This window comes from Pinus tabuliformis, chromosome 3_2 (genome assembly GCF_031772625.1).
Source record: "Pinus tabuliformis cultivar Carrire ecotype Pingquan chromosome 3_2, CPIR1, whole genome shotgun sequence".
NCBI classification, from domain to species: Eukaryota; Viridiplantae; Streptophyta; class Pinopsida; order Pinales; family Pinaceae; genus Pinus; species Pinus tabuliformis.
The window spans coordinates 255,814,816-255,836,514 of NC_142302.1; positions in this window are offsets into that span (position 1 = coordinate 255,814,816).

The window sequence follows — 21,699 nt, forward strand, 5'->3', positions numbered from 1 at the left end:
AAGCATATCACACATAGTAATCCATCATCTAATGTGTGCATGTGAGCCTCTTCAAAACCAGTGTCTAAACCAATGCTTTGATACCACTTTGTAACATACCCCCCACTACTCTCCTTAGCCCTTGCTAAGGAAGAAAGATGGAAAATACTATACTGACCCAACCTCGAAGGTTCCAATTGTTGAGATCGGGTTCAAATTTTCCATCATTTTCAATTTCCTCAAAACTTAAAATGTTCAATACCATTGTGCTTGTCTCATCGACACGTTTCCAACTATATAAATTCCATCTTGACCTGAAATTTGGATCAAAATATGGGAATCTTCAAAGGCCTGACCATTAGCAACCTACCATGTCATCAAGGCTAGCCACGTCGCACCCACATGGTGCCCTTATGACCCTCCAAGTCATAATAATGTTAGTTGCCAACTAATTCAATGTAATATTACACTATGGATGAGGCCCCAAGGGTTATGACTCCATACACATATATTTGAATATATATTTATAATACATTACAATCATCCCCAATTACAATATATAATGTAGAGCACATAGGGCCCTTTGCAGCCACCTCAACTTAGGAGTAAATCCCCGAGGATTTACCTCTACGCACATTAAACAAAATATGGGGTATCCCACCCTCTGACACTACGGGGGTTGCATGGATGGTACATTACCTTCTCCCTCCTATGATATTCACCTCTTGTGACATAGGGCCTTCTTATCTACCACATCATCTCAGGATTTTAATCCTAGAAGTTTTCCTCTGTGCTTGTCAAAAAGGATCTGGGCTACCCTTCTATGAAATCATCAGGGTTACGTGCATGGCCCCACTATACTCTCCCTCCTATTATTATATTCGAGAGGTATGTGTACCCCTTATTTGATGCCACATCACCTCAAGAGTTTAATCCCCAAGTATATCACTAGGTGATCAAAACAAAATTACTAGGGTTTGCGGAGCGGGATGAAGATTCTGTCCATTAACTATATGAATTATTTTCTATCAATTTTCTTTGTCTCGGGATGGAGAGTCCTCAGAAGTTTAAGAAAAAGCATCCTTTGGAAATATTTGGGGTGATGTCATCCTAGGGTGACATCGCTCGCCCTATCACAATTTTTCCTAATGTCTCTTTTGTTATCCTCCACAATATCCCAAGGCTGAGAAAGGAGATCGACGGAGGTAACCTGAGACCACTTAGACTTTAGTAGCTACCCCTACTAAACCAGATAGGTCTATCTCTATGAGCTCATAACCAATGATGAATGCTATGGGAAAAGATGCTAGGATAGGTCAATTTTAGCTCTAGGGTTTAAAGATTTTAGGGTTTTTCTAGATCAGGAGTCAAAATCAAGGAACTAGGTCAGGTCTCAAGGGTTCAGTTGCAAGAGATATAAAGGAGCAGGGTAGGTATGCCTTTGTGATATTTTAAGAGTTGGTCAATGTAGTGTAGGGTTGAAAATATAAGAAAATAAAGATGAGCATGTGAACCATGAATTCATCTATCAGAAGACTAAGTACACAAATATGATTTCCTAACAAAACATATATTAATCATAAGAATTATGTTTAATAACTCTTAGGAAAATCACTGAAGACCATAGATGTGGGAAGGAGATGCATTTATCATTCATATAAGCTATTAATAGAATAAAAAAATTATCACAAACTCATACCACAAGAATTCCTCGATAATAGTTGCAACTGGCCTTTGATTTCCTATAATAGTGTGATGAGACACAAGTTACAAGATTCCCACTCTTTGATGCCCAACCTTTTGTTTGACTGAAAACTAGATATATATAGAACAAAAAACCAACTTCCCCACTCTAAGGAGTCGAATCCCTCAGTATAGGAACTGATGACAATAATATTTCAACCAACACCTAATGACTAGGGAGGTTGTAACAAACCCTCCATTTAGACTTTTCCTGAACTGTTACTCATTCATGAACCTCAAAATTACATGTAAATGACTTTAGCATGTTCATTCACCTCTCATCACATAAATATATCTTATTTCATCCAAAAAATGGCGAATTACATCATTGGAAATGAATATTTATAAAGAAAATTCGAAAAAATGAAGAAACAAGCAAAAGCGTAGCACATTCTGTAAAAGTGTAACGCATTTTGCAAAAGCATAACGCATCCAGACAAAAGAATAGTGCCATATTCCAGCTCACTTTTGAAGGCCTTCCAATGCTCCAAATTGAAAAATGATCATAACACTTCAAATCCTAGGATTTCTAGTTATGAGTAGACACCTTAAGAAGTCAAAATGGAGCATGCATCACCAAGAAAAATGTATTTTCCCACAAGTGTTAGGACCTCATATTGTCTCTTTTTGACCATAGATTTTGCTATGATGTCATCCTTTTTTAACTTATATTTAAAGTCCTTGTTACTGTTTTAACCCAATTATTCCAAAGGTACACAATATTTCTTCTCATCACTATACGTTTAATTATTTTACATATAATTACGCTATCTTCATTGTTGATCATTGAATTGATAGTTGCTAAATGGTTAAAGAATGATGTGCAGTCCACGTTGCTGAAACTGCCTGGAGATTGCAAGATTACTTCTACAGTTGCTAAAATAGTAGGAACGACGCGCAAATCTCGTGGCTGAACAATTGTGATTTGCGGTCTAGATTTGAAAGCAACAGAAGAAGATCACCAAAGGAGCCGCTACACTGGATGTAACGACCATGATCTAAAGACAACATTATTGTAACAACATTTTGTTGATGGGAAAACTGACTTCCCTATTTTTGTATAAAGGGTTAAAATAGGACATACAATGTAATCTATTGTAATAGATGTATCCTCTTTAAAAAAGAGGAGACATCTACATTAGAAGGGGGATGAACAGACTGTGGGGAAAGGCTTAGTTGAAGGAACATAACTGGAATCCTTTTTTCTGTAACATGACATATTGATAGATGAATAAAATCTTGTTCTGAACATTTCTTTCTAGTCCTCGTCTCCTGGGGAATCTTGTGAGAAGGACATGGCCCACCTTCATCACAAGATTCACCCATTATATTTCTGCAGTGTGTTAAGTGCGTCTTTTATCCACGCCTTGTTAACACTTTTTTTTTTTCTGAATATTGTTTTCAGATTATTGCTGAAACTCTGCTTTCTTTCCAATTGATTTCTGCACTATTTAAGTTTATCCACAGTTCATTCATGAGTGTTTCATTGGCAATTGAGTTTCATAGTGAGTTGGCACTGTGGTGATCAGAAACAGGTGCTGAAGATTTCCATTCTGGGAATAGGGTCCTGTTCTCTGTTACAGCATAGCTAGTGCTTTCCTTTGCAGATTGATTCTTTTTCATTAGATTACTTCTTTAATGAAATTAAGCCTTCTTTGGTAGCTGTCTGCAATAGATTGTTTTTGTTGTAACTCAGAGTGGAGCTTCAGTTTGCTTAAGCAAGGTGTTATTAGTCTTTACTACAAATTTCATTACTTTTAAGATTGAGTATATATAGCACGCAGTTGCCTTTGAAATAAACAAACTTCCCTGGGTTGAGAATTTATGTAGCACTTGGTTGTTTGAATTAATAAGCAATTAAAGTGACCAACAACAAGTACTCCAAAAGCGCATAATCCACTTGGAGGAGAGATTTGACTGCCTTTCTAAGCTCTAAATATAGATCTTAAGGTACCATTGGAAATCTTAGGATTCCCGGTTGTCAATATACTCCTCAACAAAGCAAATGGCCTCTCCAAGGCTGAGAAAAACTCATTGTCCCAAGACTACTCCAAAAATGCAACAACTCTCCTATAACAACTGTATTTTGGGCATTTCTCCCAAATAATAACACCTGTATATAAAATGAAGGATGCTTTTGTTCCTCGGTCGATTATTGACCAAAACCTCTTTCACTTTTTCCAAATTCATATTTCTCCCTTCAAAAACTAATTTTGAAGTAAGATTGTTCTAATGTGTGGCAAATGATTTGTCTCTTGGAATGATTTCTTGAGAAATGGTGTAGACATGATGTCATGTGTTGAAGTTGGTTCATACCCACTGATGTGAACTCCCTTATGCCTTCTCTTCCCAGTAATCTTAGAATCCATAGCAAACCCTAGATGAATGGGAAGGGAAATTAGGGTTTGGTGTAGGGAAAAACAAGGGATTTGGGTAGTTTTTGAAATTGAAGGAAATGAAGGGGCTAGGGGGTAGATTCTTGGGAAATTTTGGGGATATAGGGAGAGATGTTAGGGAGTAGGGAAAAGTGTAATTTCAAGGAAAGGGGTCCAAAAGAGAGAAAAAGAATCCTAGCCTAGAAATGTAGTGTCTAGGCTAAGGTTTTGGGAAAAAGGGAGTAGATGAAGGATAGGGGTGTGGGAATGTGCCTATGGGGATATATGGGACATGTAGGAAGTGAGTGAGATGATTTTAGAGGGTAATTCTCAATATGGAAACCATAGAGACCATGAAAACAAGAAAACCCTAAGAAAGTGAAAACTGAATTTCAAGCACAAACTGAAGCACAAGCAAGCTAAGAGATGATCCAATTACTTGTAAATGGCATCTTAAACCCTATGTGTTGATGTAGAATCAATTGAAATAATGTTTTGATGTCTTTTAGGAAATCACAAAAAAATTTGGGATAAGTGCAACAAAAGCGCAATGTTGGCCAAATGAGGCACTTTGGTGGCAAGAGAATGCTTCTCTGAGGGTGCCAGAGCTCCTTAAGGATAGAGAGAGGTCTCTTTGGTCTTTTATTTCTTTAAAAAATCGATTTTCTCCATGGGTGGTGTAGTGGGCCCACCATGTACTTTGACATTTGCTTTTGAAAATGCAGCTTTGGAACTTTATGAATCATAATACATCATACTGAAAATATAAAACAGTTTTTGAAAAAATTATTGAAACTTTTCCCATCACTACTCCTTCAAATGATGATTTTGGTGGTGAAATTACCTATTTGATGCTTTTGACCCTATGACTTAAAGATGACACTACATGGATGAATGAGCTGAATGATGACCATGATGACTATGACACCCTTACAACAAGCAATCACCTAACCATGCTGATGTCCATTAACCATGAAGGTGAAAGGAGTAGTAATGACCTAGCTATCCTAACCAGTGACCAAATTTTTATTCAAAACCTATTTGAAACCATAAAATTTTGCAGTAGGATCCTATCAAAAAAATTGTAAGAGCATAATTGATCACTGGTGACTTACAGGACTGACAGACACCAACATCTTTGACAAGTGTCAAAGGCTTATTGCCACCATGGGACCCACTAGCGACACCTCAATATAGTCTTAGATAGTTATTCTATTCAATGAATTATGTGTGGGATTCCCCCTTTTTTTTGGACATGGTCTACTATATAAAAAGGCAAGATGAGTTATATTAAACGAGGTGGGACCTCCAAGACATGTCTCCCCATATTTAAAATATAGGAAGTTCCTCACATCACCATGTTTGAAACCTATGGGGTCATCTAATGAAAGAGGCACACAAGTCATTTGACAACTCAGATTTCCTCTTTGGCCTAGGTTTCAACTCCCACGCATTTAGAATTTCAAGGCTTTTATAAGTATGTTTTTCATAAAGCCTTTGCTCAGGTCTCCAAGACCATACTCATCCTTTCAATCTTATGTTCAAAGGTTACACAGGTGCATATATGGTATATGCCATGTTCTTTCCCTTCTGAGATTTCTTTCTTTCTCATCTGAGCATATCCTAACATCTGGAAAATAACTAATATCATTAATTTTTATAGGATAATGGGGCTATCCCTCTTCAGATTTTAAATTCGTATAAGAACTGATAAACAAATTGTTCTATATTATGCTTTTAATTTCTTTATCAGTGAATACACAAGCATTTAGATACTCTACAGGCTCAGAGGTAGCACATGAATAACCCATTATTTTAGAGAATATCATCGAGAAATTACCCTCATGTCTCTACGTAAGAACGAAGGAATTTTTAATTGAGATGGAGAGCCATTAAACCTATAATGCACTCCATGAACAAAAAAATAGAAATCTTTAGGCATGTAACTCATAGATTCATGACACAAATTTATAATAAAAACCATAGGCAATTCTAGAATCTCAACCAAAACAAACATGATACAACATTACTCATCAATGAACATCATTAAAAACATGCACTACATTTGACAAGGAAATGTTTAGCTTAATTTCTCTAAGTTAATACATGTCATTGCAATAAGAACAAAGGCCAAACTGAAGGTGGGAATTTTATTTTCCACCCAACCACTATTGTAGTCAAAATTACTTATAGTAGTCACCCTCGAGCTAGAGCCATGAACTAAGGGGAATTTTCATTTTAACAACCTTAGTAGGGAGCCATCTTCAATACACAGAGTATAGGAAATACATATGATAGTGGATGGTTTATTAGCTAGTCAAGAAGAGTACAATTCATAATAATGGGTGGTTTATCAACTAGGTAAAACACTATCAGAGTGGTTTATCAATGCACAATAATCAGACTAGGTGGATTATCATTTGTGTCAAGTACTCAATGAGTGGTTTAACAGTGCATAAAAATCACCCTTCTGCATGTGGTTAATCATCCCTAGCAAGCATCATGAGTGGTTTCTCAGGAAATCCCCTGGAAAGGACTCATTTCATTTCATTTTCATCCTCTTTCTCTTTTGGTCACAATATTCTTTTTCAGGGAATCCCACTCCCTTGTCTCATAACTCTTTCCATATTTACTCATGAGCTCCACCTAGAAGAGGTCCAACTCCCACATTGGAGTGCATTTTCCTTTTTATCATTTCCTAAGGGGTTTGTTAATGTTCCTCTTGAAATTTTCCTCTTATTTTCTTTCTCATTATTTACACAGTAAAATTAATTTAAGATGTTAGCTGCCTACTCTTGGGTATATGTTTGTTCTTCCCTCTTATATCATGGATCTGTAGTCCCACACTTCAGGCCATTACATCATCACATTATAAAAACTGGGGGAAATGTACCAGGGTTGTCACATACATACCTTTACAATTTTTCCTATAGATTTAGATCTTACTCAATATTTTTTATTCTTTCATTGTGACTAGAGGAATCAACAATTGGGTTCGTCTCATACTCGTGAGACACGAGGTTGATTTTTATCGATACCACTATAACCCCTAGGTGAACCATGTTTCCCCTAACAAATGACCATGGGTAAACTTTCTTTGTTTGAACTTGGAATATCATGTTACATAACACTTCATTATCATGATGCTTGCTAATTGAGTTGTCCCTGGGGGGGTGGTCTTACTCTAGATTTAGATCTGCCACTTGACAATGAATTTTTATTTCTATTATAGGAACACCCTCTTACACACAAGGAATTTTTGTTTTTATCTTCCATATTTTTTCATCTCATCTCCTTTGATAAAAAAATATGATATTATATCATTGAAACTTAAAGTAGTTGCATTACTACCTATGGAAAAAACCAAAATATCCCATGATTATGGTAAAGAATACAAAAATCTTATTCACGTATCTTCATTTGAAATATCAATATCAATAGATAATAAGTAACTTACCACAACACTAAAGGAATTTAGATGCGTCACCATGGATTCTCCATCCTTCATCCCCAGTTTATACCACCTTTTTTGTAGGAAGATTTCTTTCACCAATGACTTAAACTTACATAAACTCCCTAAATTGTTCCCAAATCCTTTGCAATAGATTCTTTTGAAACATTTAGTAATGTTATATCCGAGAGACAAAATTATATCGTTCTCTTTTTCATTTGCTTCAATTTCATACAATATTTCTATCAACATCCTTGTTGAAGTATTACCTAGATCCACAATGATCCACTAATCTTTGTCCATCAAAAAATGTTACATTTTGAGCTTCCACAACTCAAAACTCTTTCCATTAAATGTATCGATGTCACCATTTCCATTCACCACAATAATCAATTATGAAAATATCCCACTATAACAGGGTCTACCACTGGCCTCACCAAAATCTCTTCACCACAAAAGCATTCCCTTGAAGCCAAAATTGCTCTGATACCAAATGTAATTATTAATGCTATACAATTAATTGTTGCAAATAGATTCTTAATAAAAATAAAAAGATGCATTGGAAAAGCCACACATTAACACATAAATTTTATCTCAGAAACTCAATACTAAGAAAACCAGATGTTTTTTTCAACATATTATTCTTTATATATAAACCTTGTAGTATCCATAAACTACCAGCCCATCCTACCTTTGATGGCTCCACAAAGAGGAGCCCTAGTCACCAACACTTTAGCTAGTTTTGTAACTTTCTCATCGGTTCCTCGACATACATCTCAAGCTAATGGAATCTACCATACATTCCTATACATTGTGAATGGAAATGAGGATGGACATCGAATGCTAACTCTATGGTATTACCTACTAGGGGATTTTTTGGAACCTACTCAATCATTTCTTGATGCTTCATTCACAAGATCCAAATTATTCAGCGATCCTGAGGTTTTCTCCATATTTTTGAAATATTTTTATGGGACCACTGTTTGTCTCTCAGTGAATCATTGTTGCATGATTATAGAGATAAAGTGTCAAAATTCAATAGCTATGGGTATACCCTCTTCTGATTTTAAACTAGTGTTTGGTTTCCACATGATGCAGTTTGACTCTTCCATCCACACTTTGGGAATTGGAAGCGACACTAGTATCTTGGTTTCCATGGGTCTCTTGGGGAATGCTAGTGGAAAAACCATTTTGAAGGCACAAACCTACCAAGATTCAAGTCAAGAAAAAACATTCTCTAGGGTTGGAGGTTCATCATAAGATAAATCCTTCAATGATGTTGTGAAGTGGGGAAGTTACTTTTCTACTCCTAAAGATCTCTCTGTCCTATCTTACATCATTGAACAATCATAAGGGATACCAAATTTTAAGGTAAATGAATATGTATCCATTTTGCAACCTTATATTTTTCTTAAAGATGTTATTATCTTCCACTTCAATGGATTCTAACCCTCTACTCCAACTTTAGGAGACTGGTTGAATAAAACCTAAACTATATATTATTCTCTCCATTTATGTTCGAAGGGTTATTTTGTTTATTTTCACTAACCCTGATGACCATATAAAGGCACTTGAACATGGACCTTGGTTCTCGAGGCATTCAAGCCTCTCTTTATAACCTCAGTTTCATAGTTTCAATCCCTTAGACATGGAGAGTATGAATACTCCTAACTGGGTTAGGTTGCCCAACCTACCTTGTCCCCTTTGCGATCCATCCTTGCTAGAGGAGATTGGAAATTCTGTTGGGTTATTCAACAAGATAAGCGAAGAATGATTCCATAATGATATATATCTATATATATATATATATATATACATTTGTAAGAATATTTGTTTAAATGGATCTCTGTGTCAACCTTCTAGACAAAATCCATATACATTGGCCAGAGGACTCTCTCTTGTAGATTCTATACTATGAAGATATCACATTTAGATACAGATATTTCCAAGATATTGGACATATTCAACATAACTTCCCTTCATTTCCATCCTCGAGGCCTCAAAAGAAAATGTCTTAGAAATTCTAGTAGGCTTCACAAACATCCAATCAAAGATCTTCTCCACTAGAAAATTAGATACCACATCACCCTACAACCTACTAGATAACACTAGATGATCCTTCTTCAGGCATTCTGCTGTAAATGATGACACCTGAAGTTTAGTTTGACACGATTCTCTCTCCAGAGTTTGAGCCATAGAACATGGACCTATCTTTATATAATCTCCAACAGTGGGAAAAAGTGGCCCCATGAGTCTTACAATTCTAATATTGAAAAAGGCACAGGTTTTGTCTCTAATGCCCCAGATGTCAACCCTACAAAAATTCTATCCATTGTGGTGAATGCACTAGTCTCTTCCAATCCCATAGGTTGGATAGACATTTAGAAGAAAAAAGCGAAGATGGATAATATTTTATCCTCACAAAGATCACAGATTGTCCTTTGTTCATAATTGTATACCATTTTTTGTTATCGGATGTTCCCAATGTTAGCATCATGTATATAGTCAACAATTTTTTATAGTTTTTTTCCAAACAAGGATCGAGGTATATCCTTGAGAAATGCACATTAATTGTGTATATACAAAATTTATTTTCCTTTCTTTGATAATGAAAATACATGTTTCTTTTTGTAGGAAAAAAGTAAATTTCCAATCCATTTACCATGGATTAGAATACAAACCATTTTTCTTTAACTAAACAAAAAAAACCATGGGGAAACCCACATGTGCTAAAAGATACTAAAGGAAAAAACAATGTGCTAAAAACCCACCAAAAGAGGATGCAAAATATTTCCCAATTTATTTTCATGGGTGCTAGCCCATAACCCTTGTGCAAGGGGGATTTCATCCCCCATGAACCCCTTGAGTAAGGGGTCTTTGGCCCCCCTGCAACTCCCACACCGAAATAATGGGGCTATCTCCCACTTGTGACCACCCCGCTATGCCTAGTGCAATACACAATGCATGGAGGTATCTGTCCAAATAATATAACACATAACCAACATTCATGTAATTTTCATTAACATATCTAGCTTTGGAGGTTGAATTGTGACCTATCTAGCTTGTAATCATGATTTATTATTATTTTAGTTACTGTAGGATTAATTTATGGTGTAACAATTTTGTTACCCTCATATAAATAGAGAGAAGTCGATTTGACTTGGATCATTGTCTATTATGTAACCAACTCACAAAATAGAAGAAAAGATAGATCAACGACTTCAAAATTAGCCTCTTCGAGGGGGAAACCTCCTTTACATTACATAAATGAACAATTCTTGGATGATACAAATGAAAATACCTCCTTTCTATATATAGGAGTCTAAGAGGTCCCAATACAATCAGAGCGTACATAACAATAATATTTTAGGGGCACAACAATAGCAATAGTGGGCTGCTATGGGGCATAATAATAATAACATAGGGGCTATATGGGCACAATAATACAATAAGGGGGTTGCACTAATAACAATAAGGGGTTACACTAGTAGTATAGGGACCTAACATGCCCCTCTCCTTCAAAACGTGTTGTCCTTAGTGCTTGAGTAGTAATGGATGTTTCTGTATAAAATTCTCACCCTCCTTTATGGAATCTTCAGTGGGTAAGTTAATCCACTTGATGAGATACTCTAAAATTGATTGATTTCGTAGTTGTCTATTTCTTGTTTTTGTGACTACTTTCGGTTCCAATATGATTTTTCCTTCCCTGTCAAGTTCTGGAAATATTGTTTGAACTGTGATCTTATCACCTATAACATTCTTTAAGCATGGAACACGGAAAACTGAGTGCACTTGAGAAGATGCAGGAAGATCTAATTTGCATGCCATAGTACCAATATTTTGTAACACCTTGTACAGACCATAATACTTTGGTGATAATTTATTATCCTTCTTAGCTTGCTTGAGGGACATTTGTTTGTATAGTTGTAGTTATAGAAATACACAGTCACCTACATCAAAACTTCTTACCCTGCGATGTTGATCTACCTACTATTTCATTCTATTTTGCGCCAAAGTGAGGTTATCCTTTAAGAGTTCGAGAACTTGCGTTGATGCTCAATGTGGTCTTCCACTGCTTGAACCTTAGAATTTTCTTTTAAAGATGATGTGATGGAAGGTGGATGATATCCATAAAGTGACATCAACGAGGTCATTTTTGATGCAATATGGAAGGAAGTGTTATACCACCATTCAGCCAAAGGCAACCACTTTATCTAATGTGTCCTTTTATCATATACAAAGTAATAAAGATATCCTTCCAAACATTTGTTCATTGTCTCAGTTTTCCCATCAGATTGAGGATGATAAGATGAGCTATGAGCTAACTAAGTACCCAAATATTCCACCTCCGGTACTCCAAAGAAACATTTGGAGCTTTTTGCATATAATTGTTTCTCCTCCAATAGTTTGAGCACCCTCTCAACATGTTGAACATGATCCTTGCAAGACTTTTTATAGATTAGTATATCATCAAAAAATACTAACACAAACTTTCCAAGGAAGGTTTTGAAAATGGAATTCATCAAACCTTGAAATGTAGAAGGTGCATTGGTGAGGTCAAAAAGCATGAGAAAAAATTTATAATGACCCTCATGAGTTCTAAATGTTGTTTTTGGAATCTCTTCAATATTCATTCCGATTTGATGATATCTTGAACAAATATCCAACTTGGTAAAGTAAATTACTCCATGTAATTAATCCAATAATTCATCAATGAAAGGAATGGGAAATTTATCTTTAATAGTAAGCTTGCTGAGCTCCCTATAATCTAGACACATGCACCATGATCCATAATTCTTGTGTACCAATACCACTAGAGCAGAGAAATAACCTTGACTAGGTTGAATTATACCAACCTCTAGCATTTCTGCAACCATACGTCCAATTTGACTCTTTTAGGCATATGGATATATGGAAAGCTTGATGCTTGGGGGAACACTTCCTTGAATCAAATGAATAGCATGATCATGATCACGAATAGGTGGGAACCCTTTGGGAGTCTCAGATACCTTGGAATGGTTGTCCAAAATGTTTTGGAGATCTGGAGAAATAGATGATTTCGATGTGGGAACCTTTAGTGAACATAATTATGCAATTAAACCCTGTTGTTATTTCTTTAGAAGCTTTGTTATGCTATTAGAGTTGATTATCTTTCCTGGTTTCCTTGTGATACACCTTCATTCAGCTTCCTTTCCTTCCCAAAAAAAATTCAAGAAACGTTCTTGAAAATTAAAAGCTATCGTGCCAAAATATTGTATCCATTAGACTCCTAGTACAACATTTGCACCACCCATTGGAATGGAAAGCATTGGCCTATTCAAGACATATTCTCCTATGGATAACTTGATATTATGGCACTTTCTAGAGAAATTTATGGTTTCTCCATTTGCAACTGTTACTTGACACTCTAGTGCTGGATATAGGAAGTAATTCAATTCCTTGGCTATCTTACAATAAATAAAATTATGGTTACTACCCAAATCAATTAACACTATTACCTTTTTATTCTTGATATGGCCTTCTATCTTGAGAGTTTGAGTAGTGATATTTCCTGTCAATTCTTTACAATATATGGTCAGATTCATTTCTTATTTATTTGGGATTAGTTCTGAATGTATATCCTCTTCTTTTGATGTTTCTTGTTCCTTTTCTTTCTCCTCTTCCCCATCTATGTAATTTAATTTCTTCTTAGCACTCTTATGACCTTTAGTGTATTTTCTATCATAATTATAACAAAGCCCTTTTTCTCTTTTTTCTTCCAATTGTTCTGGTGTCAACCTTGTAGGTGGCGAAAGGCTAGGAGCAACAACACTTCCATCTTTATAGTTATGAGTGGTAGGCTTCGTTGTTGCCATAATTTTGCTTTCAATTTTTCTTGCCAACCTCTATGACTTCTCCAATGAATCAGGTTCCAAAAGGCGAACCTCATGTTGGATGTTATCATTTAAAGTCCCTATGATGACTTCAATCCAATGCTTCTCTGGAATATCATTTACCCTTTTATTCATTTTTTGGAAGTCCTCAATGTGCTCTCCCATTGAACCCTTTTGTTTTAGATTTATCAATTGGCTAAAGAAGGTGTTTCTCTTTGTATCCTCATAACGTGCTATCATTTCTTCCATGCAAATTGACCATGTGACAGGTTGTTAACGAGAAAAAATCCCTATATACCATACAAACTGATTTGGTTCTAAATATAAAGATGCAATACGTGCCTTTTGTGTGTTTTGCACATTATGTAGATCAAAATATTTATCCATCTGTAGTATCCATGTTACGAGATCCTTGCCATAAAACTTCCTCATAACTATCTTTGGAATATGTTGGGTCTTCAATCCAATGTTAGATTCTATGAAATCATGATTAACATTACTTTTTTTCTCATCATGAGTTTCCTCTACTACCTTTTCATCATTAAGAGGCCTTTCTTGTCGCAACTTTGTCCCACCTTCCCTCAAACCTTCCACCTCTTTCTTCAAATCTTCCATGTATTTCTTCAAATATGCTTCCATACCATCTATATTAGCTTCCATGGAATAGATAAAACTATTTATCTTAGCTTTAATCGCATTCTTCAAATCATCCATCCAATTTTACTTACTAGGTGTTTCTATTTTCTTGATTTGAGTCATTCTTTGTTTTAATTTTAGGATCTCAATCTTGAGGCTATTGTATCTCTAAAATTTCAGATCTTCAAGGTCTAAGATTATGACCTGTGGTAGCCCTCTACGTCATCTTTCCGATGCCACCAGTTTGATCAAAATTGGATTCTCCAAGAAAGGGTTATGTCCAATCTCCCAAGATGACCTGATTATATACTTTTTCAGTAGAGTGAACTTGTATGAAGTGCCACGTCTCACTATTCTGACCTTTAGACCTGAAAAAAAATATACATAGAAGTACAGCCTATCCTTCATTTGAAAAGTCTTATGAAATTTCAATCTGATGCTCAGAGAGAAAGTTATTACAATTTTCCCAAGGTCACCTGTTCGAGATGTAATTCAGGAGCCTCGAAAGACCCTAAATATCTTGGACCATATCTCTGAAAATATAGAGAAAAAAGACCTGCAATTTGCATCCAAGCTTCATCAATATTTCAGTTCAAATGATTTTTAATTTTAGAGTTTGAATCTTCATATAAATAAAATTATAGAAAACATTCCACGATGACCTGTTTGAGATGGCATTTTGGACCTTGCAAAAACCCTAACTTGTTCATATCACATCTTCAACAATATAGCGTGACAAGATTTGAAATTCGTACCCAAGGTTCTTGATAATTTCAGATCAATGGTTTTTTTTTAGCTTTTGAAACTTCGTAGAGAAAAAATTATAGAGAAAATTCCACGATGAGATGTTTGGAGTAGCGAAACCCTATAATACAAAGCTCTCATACTAAATTTTATGTAACTAGCTCACAAAATAGAAGAAAAGATAGATCAACGACTTCAAAATAAGTCCCTTCGATGGGGAAACGTCCTTTACATTACACAAATCAATAATTCTTGGATGATACAAATGAAAAGACCTCTTTTCTAAATATAGGAGTCTAAGGGGTCCCAATACAATCAGAGCCTACATAACAATAATATTGTAGGGGCACAAAAATTACAATAGTGGGTTTCTATGGGGCATAATAATAAATACATGGGGACTATATGGGCACAATAATATAATAAGGGGGTTGCACAAATAACAATAAGGGGTTACACTAGTAGTATAGGGACCTAGCATTTTCGCACTTTGACACAAACTTGCACTAACTAGTTTCTCTCTCTCTCTTGTGCAGTATTGAGCACTAGTTTAGTGAATTTCTCTTGGAGAATGTTTTATAGATGGTTCTATTAGGTTCCTATACCAATATGAGTCATAATTTTTGAATGACTGAGATAAAAACTGTAATATGTACATACCTTTGCTTTCTGAAAATGTTTTCCATATTATAAAAATTAAAAAATATAAAGAGGGTATGACCTAAAAGAAAAGTAAAAGGACAAAAAGAATAAGAGAAGGTCAAAAAAATGAAAGAATATGAACCCTAAAAACAAAAAGACCATGAAAGTGTGCAAGTCAAATGCCACTACTATTTACTTTTTCTGCATAATAATGATTGTGTGAAACTTTTTATTCATGCCACAATCCATTGTAATCAAATAGTTTAATCTTGGTTATTCCATGTTTTGAATTTCATGTTTATAGATAGAGAATGAAAATATGACCAAACTGTTTAACCTTGGCAGATAATTAGATTAGGTAGAGTGAATAAAAGGAGCTCAATTGTTTAATCTGAGCCCTTGGATGTAATAAGGTTAGACTTAGTTAGAATACCATTGTAAAAGAAAAGAAAAAGGTTTTGATAAGGGTTATCCAGCTTAAGTGCACCCTAATAAAGAGAACTAAAAATTGTAGGATGAGTATGTGGGTAAGTAGAAGAATGGTTGCAGAATTGTGATGATTGTTAGATAAAAGCATGTTGATCACCTTCATCATCAAAGTTCAAAGTATGGATAATAATTGGGCATGTATCAAATCCACAAAGTCAAATTGATTAACCTCCCTCACTCATTACACTTTTCACTTAACTAAATTCTAAGAAAAGTCTTAAGTACCTAAAATACTAAGTCAAAGGGGCTTAGGGCATTTCTCTAACTTCTGGAGGGACCAGACTCTTGGCCTAATGACTTATAGACCTTAAGTACAAAAGTTCCCCTCATAAACATTTACCCCTCTTCACTCCACCTCATTCCCCTCATAAAACCTATTTTCCTTAGGTTTAAACTCTACTTTCATAAGGGAAAGCAATTACTCTCATGTAAAACCTTTTTCCTAAAAAACCCTCAAAAATTACCTTTTTAGCCTAAGTTACAATGTGTTTATGAAGAGAAAATGAATTAGATACATTACACTTAGCACTAAAACCCATTCTCCGCCATATTTATATTAATTTCTAACACTTATATATGTATTAAATCCAAAAAAGAAATATAAACCCTTCCATATCAATAAAACCATTATATTAACACCCAGCCCTGAAAGTTTGAAATATAAACCTTATGAATAAAACCCGACATAATTAATCAATTCGTGGTTAATTACAAGTCAAACCATCCACCAATGAAATCACCCCCAATGCCCTTAATCCACCATAATCCATGATTGATTAAAACCCATCGTTTTTAAACCCTTATTGGGCCCCCCCACTACCGTTCATGCATCTTCATGAATCGACCACCACCCGATCTTCCCTCGTCAAATCTAATGATCCTCGTTGATTTCGCAAGGCCTCCAAAGACCAACCTTTACCCACTTGATATGGGTGGTTTCCTGTTGGGCCCCAATGCTATGTGGCGCCCGATGAATGGCATCGGGTGGCCTCACCCCAATACCACCAAGCTCCCAAAAGTTATACGAAACAAACCACTTACTGCCCGCCCACTACGCAACAAACTATCTACTGTTTAGTTCGCACCATATTTTAAATTTTTGCCCATTAAAGTTCAAACCCCAAGAACCCATGTTTTCTCGCCCTTCGCCCATTCTACTGTGTAAACTTATGAAACCCTTCTGCTCCACCTGAAGCCTCTGCTAACCAATTCAAGCATGGTTTACCTCCCGAAATCACTTTGGACTCACTCCATAGACCTATAAAGCTCGATAAATCCATTAATGACCCTCCCTGTCAACCCAACGTTTTCCTAATAGTTTGTTTTATTTTACAGGCAATCAGAAGACCGCAGCCTTGGATAAATAGTCTTAATACTAGTCATAACACCTGTTTACTCTGAGATTGTTATCAAATCTATTCAAACAGAGATGGAAAATAAAACATACAGTTAAAAGGCAAGCAGAGGAAACATGAAATTAAATGATTTATTGTTGAAATAGACAGTACAAAACCTAAAATATACAGTGAAGGTAAAAGGACACAGTAAAGAACAGTGAAAGTGTATCAGGATTAAAGAGTACTAGATTAAAGACCAAGTCAAGTAAAGCAGCTAGCATGAAGACAAATAGTAGGGAAGACAGTTACAAAGCACACAAATTCATGTCAAAGTGAAAATAGATGAAAAAACAGAGTGGTAAAAGTAAAAAGTAAAAGTAAACATGGAGGCAGTAAGGGTTAAACAGAGATGAAAAAACTTTCATCAGCAATAATGAAGTTTATCCAAAGTAAAAGTGAAAAAAGTTAAAAGAAATTTAAGGTTAAAAGATGAAATCAAAGCAGAAATGGTACATTCTTCAGAAATTTCCTGTTTAAGTCATAGCTTTTCAGAACCTATTGTGACCAATGCAAGATATATTTTCAGATATCAGAGGAGGTTTTTGTTCCCAAAAGGATAATCTACAAAAACATATCTCATGTTTTACACAGGTATTACCAAAAGGGAGATAAGTGCGTATCTTCAGAGCCTAGTTTTTGGACTGTGCAAAGCCCTGTTTTTGATATCTTTTTGCAGAGAATATTGTGAACATATGGATCTTAATTTGGGGAAACTGAGATATTTTTATCTCCTTAACATATTTATCTATAATAACCTCTTTCATTTTTTACATATCTATCTCAGATTGAGATATACAAGTGTATCATTGGACCCTAAGTTTGTAGAATTTTTGGGGTAGAATGCACAAAGAAAGGATGCAGTTAGTGACTGGGATGCTTCGTCATCACTTAAGAGTTCCTATCAAATTTGAATTTTTCTTCTTTGTCACCATAACCCATAAAAATAGTTCCAAATAGATTCATTAGTTTTGAATGTCCTTTATTTAAGTTCTATTAGTGTAAAACAATTTGAGATATTTGTAAACCCAATCTTGATATTTTTTCAAGATATTTCAGTTTAGAATTTTTATAAATACATTTCTGCAGACATTTTATATCAATCTAAGGAGATATTGTATTCAAGACTAGACTGGTTTTGATGGGTCATGAAATAAAGCTAAAGAAATTTCACTGGATTCTTGTGCACAGTTGGAATCAAATAAGTATTATCACTTCATGTTTAATTATTGTTTTCTCGTCATGTTATAAATATTCACATGTTTTCTCTATGAAATCTAAATAGTAAACAAGGAATAATATTTCAGAATTAGCTTTAATGCTCTCTGTCTTGACTATTTACTTTCTCATTGTTTTCTGCTAAACTATCTTGTTCTAGGAATTCTTAATTGCTCCCTTACTTTCATAGTTTCCTCCCTTCAAGTCCATAGTAAAGAATTCTTAGTTGCCCTTTGCTACTGATCTCCTTCTATTCTTCATCTTGATCCCGGTTTAAGGATTCTTCATTTCACTTTTACCCTAGTTAGGACTACCTCATCAAATTGAACCTGCATATTTACTTTTTGTTGTGCTAGCCTACCTTGTGAACTCTTCCTTTAGTAATTGATTTGATCCAGTTAAGCCACTCTTTGATTGACTCCATAGCCCAATGACTTAAATACTTGTTCTTCCATCTATTCCCTTAATTCGACCACCCAATCAATCCAAAACCTTATGAGCACTAAGAACTAGCCTAAAATTCCACCAAAACAAAGTTAAATTATAAAGAGAGAGCCCTCTCTGGACTTAGGTTGGCTAGAACCTAACTCTAAAAGATTAGGTTTGTGGTTACCTTGGAAATTTCTTTCTTTAACCTTGAGAAAATTTTGAGTGATAACATAGTGGCGACCATACTAGGGAGAACTAACATTTTCTTCAGAATTGTATTACAAGTTTAGAACTAATCTATGATGGTGGACAATGATCAAACACACAAAGGTTAGAATCATCTACCTGGTGACTCCAAAATCAATTCTACAATGAAGACTCCACTGGAGGAATGAACCTGAAAGAACTATGTGAGAAGATCAAGCTTTTAACTTGGATTGTTATCCAAGAAATTATGTTCTTTCTCATCAAGAAAATTTTTCAATGTATATAGTATTTTAGAGAAGATATTAGATTAGTTTTTAAATATTTTCCTTTGGAAACTGTAAATATAAAATCTCCTTACACATTTGAGCATCATTATTCTGACTCTTATGATAATCATTTTCCAATCAAGAAGCCTTAAATAATCAAGACTCCACTGGTAAAAGAATCCTGAGTTGTTGAGAACCTATGGTGACTCCATTCTAGCATTAAAGTGTTTTCAAGATGTATTCATGAATGCAACGTAGGTATGCTCCTTTGGACAGGTCAAAGGTTCCAGGTTTTCCAAATCCTATGCCCAACGTTGATTGGTCAAAGAATCTTTGATTTTTTAAAGATGAAACAGGAGATGATGCTACTTTACATTTGTTAAGGTTTCATATGCACATCTGAAAGTTTGAAGTTAAATTCCATGAAGATTGTCTTATGAAAATATTTATGGAAACTTTAGAGGAAAAGGCTATATCTTGGTATGAAAATTTACCAGCCTCTAGCATATGTTCTTTAAAGCATTTTCATACTATGTTTCATGAAAAATACAAGGAAAGTTATTCATCTTTGTTGCTAATTCAAGACTGTTGTGACAATTTTGAAAGTTTTGTTCAATATCTAGAAGATTACTATGATGATGATTAGTTCATGGATTATGAAATATTAGAGGCTTTAGAAGAAAAGCCTTTTCAAAAGGTAGAAGCCTTGCTTGAATTATCTTCTCCTCAGGAAGAAAAAGATGATGTATGTTGTTTATAGGTCCATGAAGTTTCCCCACAGGAAACAATTCTTGTAGCACAATAAACTGATCAGTTTAAAGAAGAAATTCAGCTCCCTGAACTGGATCAAGTAGAAGACAACAGTGAAAATCAACAACAAACTGGTGATCTGGAGATAGAGGTGGTTGAGCTTAAAAGTATTGATCCACAAGAGCATCTTCAGCAAGTAGTGATTTCTTCAAAAATTAAAGACCAGTCAAATTTATTTGATGAAAACCATCTCTGAAATTTTCTCTACTTGGATATAAAGAAAATAAGACAACATACTTTAATAGATCATGATCTTTCATCTGAAATTAATGAGTTTGCAACTCCCTTGCAAGCTTCTACATGAAAAAGATAATGATAAAGACTTCCCTTTTGTATATGATATGGGTGATGAAGATCAAGAGTAATCATAAGCTATTTTGGGGAATAAGGAAATTCAGTTTCAGCAACTTGAAAATAGTGATCATTTTATCCATATCAGCTATGGAAGTGAAGAATAAAGTGCAAAAAATTTGGAAATAAGTGAAGCTTCTTTGCCTCTATGTTTTGAATCATTTCAGTTTTTAAAGAAAATGTGGTATAACATCTCTAAATAAAAGGATGAACAACTTGTAGAAATCTATGAAGTTCCATTCAAACCTATGAGTAATAATTTGTAGCAATCCTTCCAAGTTTTTCATGATCCCATAACTAATTTGTTGGATAGTGAATGCAATAAAAAAATTTCTCCATTAACATACTATGAGAGTCAAAATCAAGATGATAAAGGTTTTTCTAGACAGACATTAAAATCGGTAGAAGTATCATCACAAAGCTCATCTGAAAGCCTGAAGGGTGTTAAAGATAAAAGTGATATTTCGGTTTCATGGCATGGAAGCCACCCAGAACAAGTGTGCGGTTGCTTAAAACAGTTGAGCAATAGTGTGTATATTTTGGAAGATCCTTTTGTACAATTTTTAGAGCCTACAAAGGATATAAAGTATTTCCTTATCTTCTCATTGGTTGACAAGGTTATATTTGGATTTAGAACCTCAGTTTTAATCACAAACAAGCCCAAGCAGCAAAATCCATCAATGTATATAATGCTTGAGTGTTTGCATTGGCTATTTTATTTTATCTAACTAGTAGTTGGATAGTTGATTAGAGTAAGTAGGTAGGATTTCAGTTTGAATAAATTTAGTTTTCAATGGAAAATTTATGTTAGATCAGATTCCAGTTTGCAGAAAAGGCTACAATTTTAGTTCAAGATTTTCAGTCACAAATATTATACAACAGATCTTACACATGTGTGGGATTGGTCCAATGGCTCAAGCTACTAGTCGACGGTGTTCTTGACATTTCACAAGGAAATGTCATCCCCAAGTGGAGCCACTGTTAGGTTCCTATACCAATAGGAGTCATAATTTTTTAATGACTGAGATTAAAACCATAATATGTACATACCTTTGCTTTCTGAAAATGTTTTCCATATTATAAAAATAAAAA